This window comes from Furipterus horrens, unplaced genomic scaffold (assembly GCF_987537825.1).
Source record: "Furipterus horrens unplaced genomic scaffold, mFurHor1.1.pri manual_scaffold_9, whole genome shotgun sequence".
Lineage (NCBI taxonomy): Eukaryota > Metazoa > Chordata > Mammalia > Chiroptera > Furipteridae > Furipterus > Furipterus horrens.
Genome location: NW_028327179.1, coordinates 87,465,364 through 87,477,433, shown reverse-complemented (window position 1 = coordinate 87,477,433; position 12,070 = coordinate 87,465,364). Strand labels below are relative to the sequence as shown.

The 12,070-nt window shown below is 40.8% G+C and overlaps 1 long non-coding RNA gene across 1 annotated transcript in view; it reads left to right on the top strand.

Moving 5' to 3' along the window:
* The first annotated feature begins 5,818 nt into the window (after positions 1–5,818).
* Positions 5,819–12,070, top strand: part of LOC150002136 (uncharacterized) — a 106,283-nt gene continuing 100,031 nt past the window's right edge. Inside the window, exon 1 of the long non-coding RNA XR_016512968.1 lies at positions 5,819–6,025. This is a non-coding gene — a long non-coding RNA (uncharacterized LOC150002136). The remainder of the gene's footprint in view (positions 6,026–12,070) is intronic.

Below are 12,070 nucleotides of genomic sequence, written 5' to 3'. Positions count from 1 at the left end.
TGAAGAAATTCGATTTTATCAGCTCATTCAGGGTTGATGGGGATTGTGAGACGGAGTGAAGCTAACCAAGCTACGAAAGCTTACAGGAGATTAAGTATCCTAGTGTGTTACTTTACAGTGGCAGATGTACTGTGGCCAGTTTGTTGAAAGGATTAACTGTAGGTAGTAACTTTACTTGGTGAACATAGAAATAAGAAGGGGAAGAACTGGATCTTTTCTGTTGGATATTTCCATCAAGACACAGGAATTTGATAGAGAACGTTTTTCACTCCAGGGGCTAGTCTGCCTAAAAACCTGGGGCCTAAGATCAGAGCATATTTACTAGAGTGTGGTGCTGGATAAACATGATGACTTCTTCTCCAGCTCCCATTCCCCTACGCCAGGTATGGTAGAGTACAGTGCAGAAGCAATAGCAGTAATAATAATGATGCCTGTTTACCGTGTGTTAGGCACTTGACTCAGATGCTTTTCTTTTATTATTCCATTAATCCCACAGTAACCCTAGGGAATAGGCATTATTCTCATTCCCCCTTTAGAAAGGAGAAAAAGCTTAGGAAAGTTGAGGGCTTGACATCCAAATTCAGAGCCAGGTAGCCTGACTCTAGAGAAGTTAATGATCTTACCCCCATGTGATAGAATTTCTTTTGCACATTTCAGCTTCTTTCCAGTTATGTTTTTCTTAGGATATAACATGGTCATTTTGAGTTACTTTACCTCTCAAATGAACACTTAAGAAATACAGTTATTTTAAAATTATGTTAAACCCTAACTCTTATGGTAGTTTTTTAAAGATTATTGATCTTATTTATTTTATAATTCTGAGTAATTTTATTTTGAAGATGACCATTAAAAATCAAAAAGTTGCAGACAATTGAGCATAATGCCAAGAACAACTATTTTTACTTATTAACATTTTTCCCATTTACTTTATCCTTTGTGCATATTTTCTTGCTGTCTATATGTATGTAAATATGCATATATTTTTTCTAAATCATTTAAAAATGTTATATATAGCATGGCCCTTTACCTCTAGATAGTTCGGTGTGTATTTCCTAATGGGGATATTTGCTTATATAATAGTTATTGCTTCATAAATTTATATTCTTAAAATATTTTCACCTGATATGCTATCTGTATCACAATTTTGTCACTTGAGCTAAGAAAATTCTTTATCACATTTTTTTCCTCCTTATGGTATGAGATCCAGTCTAGGGTTATATATCACATTTGGTTGTCACATCTGTTTAATATCCTTTAGTCTGGAATATTTCTACCATTTTTCTTTGCCTTTTATCAGATTGACATTTTTGAAGACTAGAGTACCCGGTCTTTTTTTTTTTTTTTTTTTTTTTAAGAAAGTTTCTCATTTTGTGTTTGTCTGATATTTCCTCACTGTTAGATTCACATTATGCATTCTTGGCCAGAACTTACTTTCCCCACCACCTAGTTTATTAAGTTTATTCTTTTTGTAAAATTAGGAAATTAACACTGATGTGATAATATTATCTAAATACGGACCTTAGATTCCATCAGTCATTCCCAAAATATCTTTATAGTAACAGACTCCTGGGTGACATGGTACATGGGTTCTTCTTTTATCTGAAATAGATTTTCGGTCTTTGTTTCGTGGCACTGACGTTTTGGAAGAGTGCGAGCTAATTATTACTTAGAATGCCTTCGGTTTGGGTTTGTTTGATATTTCCTCGTGGTTAGATTCAGGTTCTGCACTTTTGGCAAAAGGGTTACACAAGGAACATTGTGTTCTTCTCAGCGCATTGTATTCAGAGGCACATGATGTCTATCGGCCCTACTGCTGGTGACGTTAACCTTGATCACTTGGTTGGGGCCCCGTCTGCCAGGTTTGTCCAGTGTGGTTACTCTCTCCTTCCTTTTAGACAGTGAGTATCTTGTGGAGTGATTTTTTAGTTAATACCCTAGTATGCCTCAAACTTTTACTTTAGAATCCAAGGGTGATGCTCACTGAATCAGTTATTCTTATGATGATTTCCCAATGGTGATGTAAAATTACATCATTCCCTCTTCACTTTTGTTGGTTTTCTTCCACAAAGAGGACTGTTCCCTTGTTTCTCATTTATTTACATCAGTGTAGATGCATGAATTCTTTTTAAAATTTTATTTAATATCATTGCTTATTTTCGATGTTCTAATTGTCTTAGGTGGCCAGTGGCAGCTCCTTCGGGCTGTCCCCCCTGTCTTTTTGACACCTCCACACTTCCTGGCACAGAGTTGTCCCCCCGTGCTTTCCCAGCCTCAGCCCCGGAAGTGGCCCTGCCTGTTTTTCCCTTGTCTAACCAAGAGCGACTTGTTATACTGTTTAATTTTTGTCAGTCTGATAGTTGAGAAACAGCACTCCATGTAGTTTCAATTTGTATTTCTTTTATGAGTGAAATAGAACATCGTTTCACATGTTTAAGGAAGATAGGTGTGTGACTATGTATATGTGTATATACATGTCTATATGTATGTGTGTGAATTAATGTCCTCTGCCCATTTTTTGTCAGTTTATTAGTCTTTATTTCCTCAGTTTTAGTTCTTTATGTACTACGGATTTTAAAAGCCCTTTATCTGTGATATGAGGCAAATCTTCTCTCCCATTTTACCTATTGTCTTTTGTTAATGATGGTTTTTGTTGTTGCTGTTGTTGTTTCTTTGCTTTGCCATGTAAAAAATGTTGCTAAAAATTTTACATAATCAGCCCTGGCCAGGGTCCTGGTGGTTTGGAGCATCATCCCATACACCAAAGGGCTGTGGGTGTTATTGCTGGTCAGGGCACATACCTAGGTGTTGTGGGTTTGAACGTGGTTGGTGTGCGTACTGTGTCAAAAAAAAAAAAAAAGAAGAAATTACATAATCTAATTATGTAAAAATTTTACATAATCGAATTATGTGTTTTTATTCCTCCTGATTTTGGTTTAGCACATCTTTCCTTATATCAAGGTTAGAGAAGAGTTCACCATTTTTTCTCTCTCAGTACTTGTGTGGCTTCATTGTTTTACATTTAGATAATTTGTCTTCCGTTCCTTTTGTGGTATAAAATATGGGTTTCACTTTATCTTTTCCAATATGGCTAATAAATTATTTTCACAGTTCATTAAAAAGTCAGTTTTACCCCAGTGATTTTTAGATGTCCTCTTTTTCGTAGATGTACTGAAGCTCCATCTGTATTTGAGTCTGTATTACTCCACTGGCTTATCTTGTCTACTGTGGGTTAGCACACTTTTCATTATCGAGGCTTTGAAGTATAATTTCATGTCTGGAAGGACTAGTCCTCCTCTGTCACATTTACTGTTTTCCTGTCTGTTTGTGCACATATATTTTTAATAGGAGGTTCAGTGTCAATTGTCTAGCATTATTTATAGGGATTGCATTGAATTCATACATTTTTTTATGTTGACTTGTTCCGTACCAAAGAAAATATATTTCTGTTTGTTAAAAGTCTTTATTTGTGCCTTTTAAGAAATGTTTTAAAGTTGTTCTTAGATGGGTTTTACACAGTTGTTAGATTTCTTTTTGTGAATTTATCTTTCATTTTTCTTTTGGCTTTTAAAAAAAATCTTCTCCCACAGTATGTTTATTGATTTCAGAGAGAGAGAGGAAGGAAGAGAGGGAGGGAGAGGGTGAGAGCCATTGATGTAGAGAAAAATATTGATGGGTTGATTCTGTATGCGCCCCGGGATTGAACCACAACCTCGGTATGTGCCGTACCTGGGATTGAACCTGCAGCCTTTTGATGTACGGGACGATGCTCCAACCAACTGAGCCACCTGGCCAGGGCAAAACTTGCTTTTTTAATTTAATATATCATGCGCATCTGAACAGGTTAGTACCTGTAGACCTATTTCATTTTTTAAAATGGATCCATGGTAGTCCATTGTACCCTAATTAAATTTTTCCTCTGTTGATGTATTTTATGTTGCTTCTGATTTATCCCTATTATAAACTGAGGAGTATATCCTTGTGCCTATATTTTTGCTTACTTGTGTTACTACATCTATAAAATAGATCCCTGGAAATGGAATTGTTTACTCACAGACCATGTATATATTTTTTGGTAATATATTCTATCAAATTAATCCTCCCAAACTGTTTTGACACTTTTAAAGTCAAATAACCTTAATTATACATGTTCATGGTTAAAGACATTCAAGACTTTTTTGAAAGAAGCCTCATGAAAGTTAATTCTGAACAAAAAGTTTATATCTGTTTGTCCATTAATATGGGGACTATAAAGATATTATAAACAATGATTTATAACTTACATAACTGAAGTATAGTTTTAGAAATCAGATAGATGTTTCTTTATATGTATTAAAAAATAGAAAATTTTCTTTGGTAAGTAGACTTTGTAGACTAAAAGAAAGTATTCAATCTAGTTTAGTGGCGAGAATCAAGAAGGACATTTTCTGTGGGATGAGGCAGCATTTTAACATGTCACGTGGAGTCAGTGGACTCACTGGCCTTAGACTGAGCCGTGTGTTTGCCTTCAAAGGTGAACTAAGGGCAGGTAGAGGAACTAAGGACCTTGAGTTCCTTAAAAGTGCGGACTTGATCCACTCGGCAGCAGAGAGCCCTTCTGAATCAGTAATCTATTGCCATGTAACAAAACACTGTCAAATTTTTGTGCTTAGAACCCCAATAAACATTTATTATCTCTCCTACTTTCTGTGGGGCAGGGATTTGGGCGCAGGGTGCGCTGTTGCCACATTCTGTTCCTTAGAACCAAGCCAGTGAGTTCAGTCCACATTCAAGGGCCAGGGGACTAGGTTCTTCCTTTAAAGGAGAGATGTGTTAGAGAAGCTGGGAACATATTTTAAAACTACCCACTGATCTGTGTTCTGAAAAAAGGAGCAGTGGTATGATTTTTAAGAGGAAAAAAACATGATACGTAGCAGAAGATTAACCCTTTGAGTCCCAATGTTGCTGTGAGCGATGCTGACAAATTTTCCCAAAAGTGCCAGCGTTGCTCCCAGCGACTCTTCTTTTGATGGCTACAAATTTAAATAACAATGGACTAATTCGTATTTTATGTTTTGTTCTCTTTTTTTGTACCTCAGGTATATATTGATACAATTTTTTCTCATGTTGATCCAAATTTCGAATTACGCATGGCACTCAAAGGGTTAAACTGGTAGCACTGTCAGATGAACAGAAGAAAGGGAGACATGGGAGGCAGATCCTAGGGAAGGACCCAGCAGTAAAGTAAGGATGGAATTAGTAGAGGGAGATGAGAGAGGGATGGGCCTGGCACGTGAGGAGGGGGCAGCAGAGTGAGAGAGAGGAAAAGGAGAGTAAAAATCGGTCTCGAGGCGCACAGATCTGAAGAATGATCAGGCATGTAATAACTGGAAAGAGAAACCAGTTTTGAGGGGATAAGGGTGCTCTTTTGGTTTTAGACATTTCGGGGGAAATTCCCAAGCAGTTGCAACTATAGAACCAGGGATCATGTTGAGCTGTGCACCCAAAGAGGGAAAAGTTCACATTTGTCCTCCCCAAGTGATGGTTGAATTCCTCGGGGGATGAGTATGTGCAGAGGCCAGAGCAGGGAGGCCTACGCCTTTGTGGGAGGCCGTGGTTTGGAGAAGGTTTGGGAGCAGGAGCTGGGTCTGTGGCCTTGGAGAGGAAGAAGGGCCAGCTGTGTTCCAGGAACGGACAGGTGGCATGACCAAGAGCTTCCGATGTCACAGAATCTGAAGAGAACGGTGCTTGAGACAAATGCATTTGTCTGTAAGATTATCAGAGGGGACAGCAGTGTTTAAGTGGAGTAGAACAATTTTGGAAATTGGATTATAACATTTAATTTGATGATTCATTTTCTAAAAAGTGCTTGAGGTGGGAGGATGAGTGGCTGGCCTGCCTTTCGTCACTTGGATTTTGCGATTTCACACCCATCTTGCTTCCTTTTAGTTCGCACCAGCAAGCCTGCCTGGAATGGTACTGCCACCCCGTTCTCGGAGCGAGGGATGAAGTCGGATTTTACCTCTTGTTTCCAGGGAATCTTTTAACTGTAAGTGAAATTAATTTAACTTGACAATTTTTTCTACTTCACTTGCTCTGAACTATTCTTATCTGTGCTCTTCCCCTCCCCCTTTGTTTTCCTTCCCTTCCCCCCATTAGTATGACTTCAAGATCAGATTCCAGGTTAGGGAATCACCTGTTTTTTCTCTCCCTTTCCTCCTAATCTTAAGCACAATTGTGTTCTTGATACTCTTTGTTAATTGAACTTGTAGGGATGCAGTTAATACACAGTAAAGATTAAATAGTAACTGACAAATGTAAATACTAAATTGAAAGATGATTTTGGATTTTATCCTCCGTATCTGTGCATGTATTAGTAAAATAATTGTCAATAAGATGTAGCAAAAACATGAAAATATTTCAAAAATTACTGTATGTGGCATAGAATATTTCAAGATCTCTATTAGGATTTGAGATTAAATGGTCCTAGGAAATTACGTAGTAAAACAATAGAAACGAAGCCAGAAATGAAATCTTGAGTTTTCTCCGCTACATGCTGTGATGATTAATTTTTTTTTAATTTAAGAAAAAAACTTCAGGTCCACCAAAGACTTAAAGAAACTAAATCAGAATAACAGTAATACCTGTGGTTTCAAATGAAAGGGTAGACTTTATGCTGGGAAAAAAGAACTGTTGTTATAAGTTCCTTTTAGCACAAAAAGCTATGCTTGTTCTTGGTAACACTGTTGAATAAACGGGGGGCATTAACTGATGTAGCCGGGTCCTGCAGTGCTCAGGGGAGGGGAGGGGAGCATGGGAGGAGGCGAAAGGGGTCCACGGATGGTGAGCAGGAATAGGAGGCCTGAGGCGAGACGGAGAGACGTTGGTGTGTGGCTGGTACGAAACGTAAGTGAAGGGGGCCTGAGGAGGGAAGCACGGACTCCAAACGTGTCGGTACAGCCCATGGAGGTTCTTACGTGTAGTTTGTATTACACTCGTTAAGCTGCTTCTTTTTGTCAGTGGGTGCGAGAGAGAGGACAGAAAAGAGGGAGTGAGAAAGGGGTGTCTCGGGGGATCGTGGATCATATTGTTTTTTTTCACAATTCAAGATGTGGATGTATTTGCAGAGTTATATAATACACTATATATTATTTTACTTACATATATTATATCATATATTTATTATATTATAATTTTTACTACTTGTATGTGGGCATCTGATAAAAACTTAATGTGGTAAGTTGGTATATCTTCCTTTTCCTGTTTTCCCACCCATCCTGTTCTGCCCCCTTTCCCTTACATTCTCTGGCACTCACTTGGGGCATCATCAGGCCCAGAAGCTCCCTCCGTGGCCTTTGCTATTCCCAGTGCCCCACACTTGCTGCATTAATGGTCCTCTTCATGCCGCTCTGTCTCCAGAATGTCCTGGAATAACTCCATCACTGGGCTTCTACAACATGTCACATGAACATCTGTTCATGAGCTTGTTTTCCCTACTAGAGTGGGAACTCTTTAGTGGGAGGGGTCAAGTCTTACTCATCTGGGATCCCACATCTCATAAATGTTAGTTGAATAAACAGATGAATGATTTTCCCATGCCCTGTAGTAGACACACTCACCACAGTCCATCAGTGTGGCAGTGACGTCACCAAGCTTTGATGGTTGGGAGATCCATGACGAGAGAGAGACACCACGTGAGCCTGGGGTGGACTGAAAATGAGCAAGGACAGATCCTGGTCTTGGGGCATTCCACTGTGTAGGTTTCAGTGACAACTAGGGAGCAAGGGATGAGTAAATGGGGTGCTACGTGGTAAGCATTGCAGCAGAGACCTCATATACAAACTGCTTGGGAAGCGTCATCACTTTGGCCTAGGGAGGTCTGGGAAGACTGGCATTTGAGTTAAGTATTCGAGAGGATGTAATTGCTCATCATGTGGAGAAGAAAGAGGAGCATGTGCCAAACCCTAGAGGTTTAAGGATCATTTTTTGAGATGCCGAGAAGTTTTCGAAGTTCATGAGAGGAGTGGAGAAATGAGGTCAGAATGAGCCGGGTGTATAATGCTGGTAGCTCATCTTTGCTCTGGTGGTTGTGAGGGACTTTTGGAGATTTTAAAATCAGGAATGGCACAGATTTGCATTTTGGTTTTTAATTTTGTAAAAGATTTTATATATTGATTTTTAGAGAGAGGAGAAGCAAGGGAGAAAAAGAGGAAGAGAAACATGGATATGTGAGAGAAACATCGAACGGTTGCCTTTCGCATGCCCCTAACTGGGGACCTGCCCTGCAACCCGGGCATGTGGCCTGACCGGGAATTGAACCACCAATGATGACCTTTTGGTTTGTGGGACAGTGCCCAACACCTTGAGCCACCCCAGCCAGGGCCAGATTCACATTTTAGTAAAATGCCTGACAATAGTGTGGAAACTGGACTGGAAGGGAAAAACTAGAGAACAGACTAGTTAAGAGACTAGTGCTACAGTCCACATGAGTGAGATGAAGAGCCTGGATTGAGGCATTGACAGTGACGATGTGGAATAGAAGACAGTGTTGAGGATGATTTGGGAGGTACAATTTGTGACTTAGCGACTGGAGCTACATAGAGCAGTTATGCGAGAAATGGGAGCATAGAAAACGGTTGTAGATTTTTTAATCCTCTAACCTCTGTATAGGACAGTACAACGGAAGCCTTGGGTTTGGTCTGCATGTTTGACAATGGGGTATCCAAATGGTGGTGAGTAGCAGACTGCTGGAAATGTGACCCTGACGTTGCGGAGTGAAAGGTACGGAGTGTGGAGTCACACATGTGTGAGTGGGTGAGGTGACGAAAAGGAGCGCTGGCTGAGCTAAGGACTCTGGAAACTTCAGCATTTAAAGGGCATGCTCAGGAAAAGACTAAGGACAGATTCAAAAAGGAAAGTAAGTGTATATCCCATGCCACCAAGAGGCCAAGTGGGGATGAGAAGTAAAATGAGGCCATTGGATTTGACCAAGTAAGAGGCTCTCAGGGAGAATAACTGTAGCATAGTGGCATTTGAAACTTCCTTTCAGTGACCACATGCAGTGGGCCTTAATGAGTAGGGACTACATTTTTATAGAAGTGAACTTCAAGTAGAGGTAGATGGCAGATAGAGGGTAGAGGGAAGGTCTTTGTTTTATCGGTACGCTGCGATGGTCTGAATGTGTCACACATGGTTGGAACAGCCGTTGTAGGGATGGAGAAAGAAAGCTGAGTAGGGCCAGCTTTCAGTTAGGGCTGAAGATTTTTCTTAACCTATAAATTCTCTGAATTTTTCAATCCTCCGTGCTGTGCCAGTGAAAAAGACATTTTTCTTTAAAGATCTAAGCAATGACAATGACCTATCAAGGTGGTTTGAGTTGGATGATCCTGACAAAGGGAAAAAGTCATTTATAGAGCTGTTATTTCTAGAACTTGGGGCGTTCATGGAAGTAAGCCAGTGGGCCCTGGTGTTGTGACAAGGCTGTGCTTATCTCTGCATCTCTGTGCAGCCTTGTGCTTTGAAAGCTTTCAGAGCACAAGCGAGTTTTTGAGCTCCATCCCCATCCTGTGACCAATTGTTAAAGAAACTCAAAATCCGCAGTTTGTGTTGACTTTAGAAAGTCATTCTCTGAAGCCCATTTCTGGAATGAGTTTAAAGAAAGAAGAGTACCAAAAGCCAGGTTCAGTCTAACAGTGGATGCTTGGAAAAGGATGAGTGGTTTTCTGGGATCATTAGAATGGATCGGGTTACCTTCTAAAGTAATGATGAAAACAAAGAATAAATCGGAGGGACTGTAAACACCCTACATTCTTCCTTCAGGCAAGTAATACCATAGCATCGATGATAGATAACTTTCTTTCCATTTTATTTTTTCTTGCAGGTTGGCAGAATTAGAAAATTTACAGCAGTACATTTAAGTGTTTTAGTATCCAGGTGATAATGAAGTGTGGAATCTCTTCTGCTTTATTTTCAAGGCTCCTCTGTTCTGACGGCATACATTTAAAAGCAACTAATGTCTGTAGTGAAAAATTCCTCTCTCTAGAAGTCACGGCCAAAGTGTGGCATTTGCCTACCAGAGTCAGGGACTTAAAACTGCAATCAGGTGTTCCGGGCTTATTGTTTTCTTCACACGAGATGGAAAGAACAATGCTCAAGATACAGCAAAGGTATTTTTAAAGTATGCAATTTGTGTGACTCTTGCTGAGTCAGGTGAGTGGGTGATGCTGGCAGAGCCGTAGAAGAAACTGACTTCTAGCAAGGGATGAGCACCCACGCTAAACAGAACAGGAATGGGGCTGAGCATGTGCTCCAGGAGAAGGACGACTGAGTGGTTAGATGGTGGGTCGAGTGGCTGAGGAGTGACTCGAAGTGACTACATCTGGGGCCCAAAGGGAGGAGGACTTGCTCTCTTTACCTCAGGACGTGAGAGAGGAGCTCAGCCCGAGTCTGGGAGTGGAGGTACAGTGGCCTAGTAGGAAGGACTGACTCCAAGGAATTGCTGGCCAGAGGGAACATAAAATCTTGGAAGACCTAAGAGAGTCCTGTTAATGCTCTGGACCTACCATGAAATTGCATACTGTGAGATTATTGTGCTTAAAAGTAGTCCAAATGGATAGCGTTTATACCCCCAAGTTGCAAAATAGTAAATGTCGTGGTGTATTTGAACAGACTCTGGGTGTTACTCATTAGGAGTACCAAGTAGTGGATTCTTGCTAGCAGATGAGAGAGAGCAGGATCCGATGTCTTCACAAGACAAAACTTCAATGATTTTAATTCAGTGAGGTTAACAAAATACAGGTGTGAAATCTCTGGGGGTGGGGTGGGGGGCTGTCAGAAAAGTATCTTTTTTTACACAGCCTTTGATCCTTAAAGTTATTCTCTAAATATCATCTCTCAGAACATGGCTGGATTTGGCCCATTTTACAATAGGTTCAGGAGGGGCAGAGACCTGGAGTTCTGTTATTTCAGAAGAAAGCCCAGTAGAGTCAACAGAATATCGGGGTGTGGAGATATGATAATATTATGTGATTGTCCTGTAATGTAGTTGGAATCCTAAAGACTAGGATAGATTTGAGGTATAGAGTTTACATGACTCTAGTTTAATTACCCTCTGGTTTTTGTCTTCATTGTCCACTCTGTTAAGTTCTATGAAACTTTTAGTACAGTTTAATTTGAAGCAGGAATTATTCTTTGATATCAGGCAATACCCCACTAGCTTTCTCACTCAGAATATATTTAATCAACAGATAACTGTCAACACATACTAAATAAAAGTGCATTACATGCTATAAGCAGCTATTAAGATGAATCAGAGGCAGGCATTTATTTCTCAAGTTGTCTCATCTAATGGGAGAGGAGGATGGTCGATCGAAGGATGGTCGGGAAGTTGGGTTCTGCAGTCAGACCCAACCCAAGGTCAGATCCTGGTTTTGACATGTATTAGATATAGAACCATGGAAAAGCTACTCAATCTCTCCAAACCTTAGGCTAAGGGAGTAAACCCCGACAGAAAATCCGGAGCCGGAGTCCCTAAGGCGGTTTGACGTTGTAGTCAACACCGGCAACTCCTGCGGCGCACCTGAAGCCAAGCTGTATCGACTCCGTCTTTCCCTTGGACCCTTCAGCTGCGAAGAGAGGGGGGGTCTGCTGCATGGGCAACAGCAGACCCTCCATATCACCCTGCCCAGGCTCTGTAGCTTCAGCTCCACTGGAGAGGACACTCCAGCGTCATCGCAAGATGTCAATTCAACACGGGAGGAGACAGATGCCGTGTCACTCCCGAGTCGGACTGCACAGCCATTCTCGGCGGTGCAGATAGACTCTTAAGAAGCTACACCATCGTCTCTCGAGACGGACGGCTGCCGACGAGTACATGTCAACACCAGGATCTCTATACCAGCACCTGTCTCACAGGAGTGCAGGAGGCCTAAGCACGTAATGGTTGCAAAGGATTCGGAACACTGAAATTCCTCTGTAAATACCAACAATGCACACAGATGAAGAGAACGCTGCCCTCTGGGCCACAGCATTATGACTTTTTGGAAGTTCAGTGTTAGACATATGACTTAGGGAGCTCTCTATATGGCAGCAATGA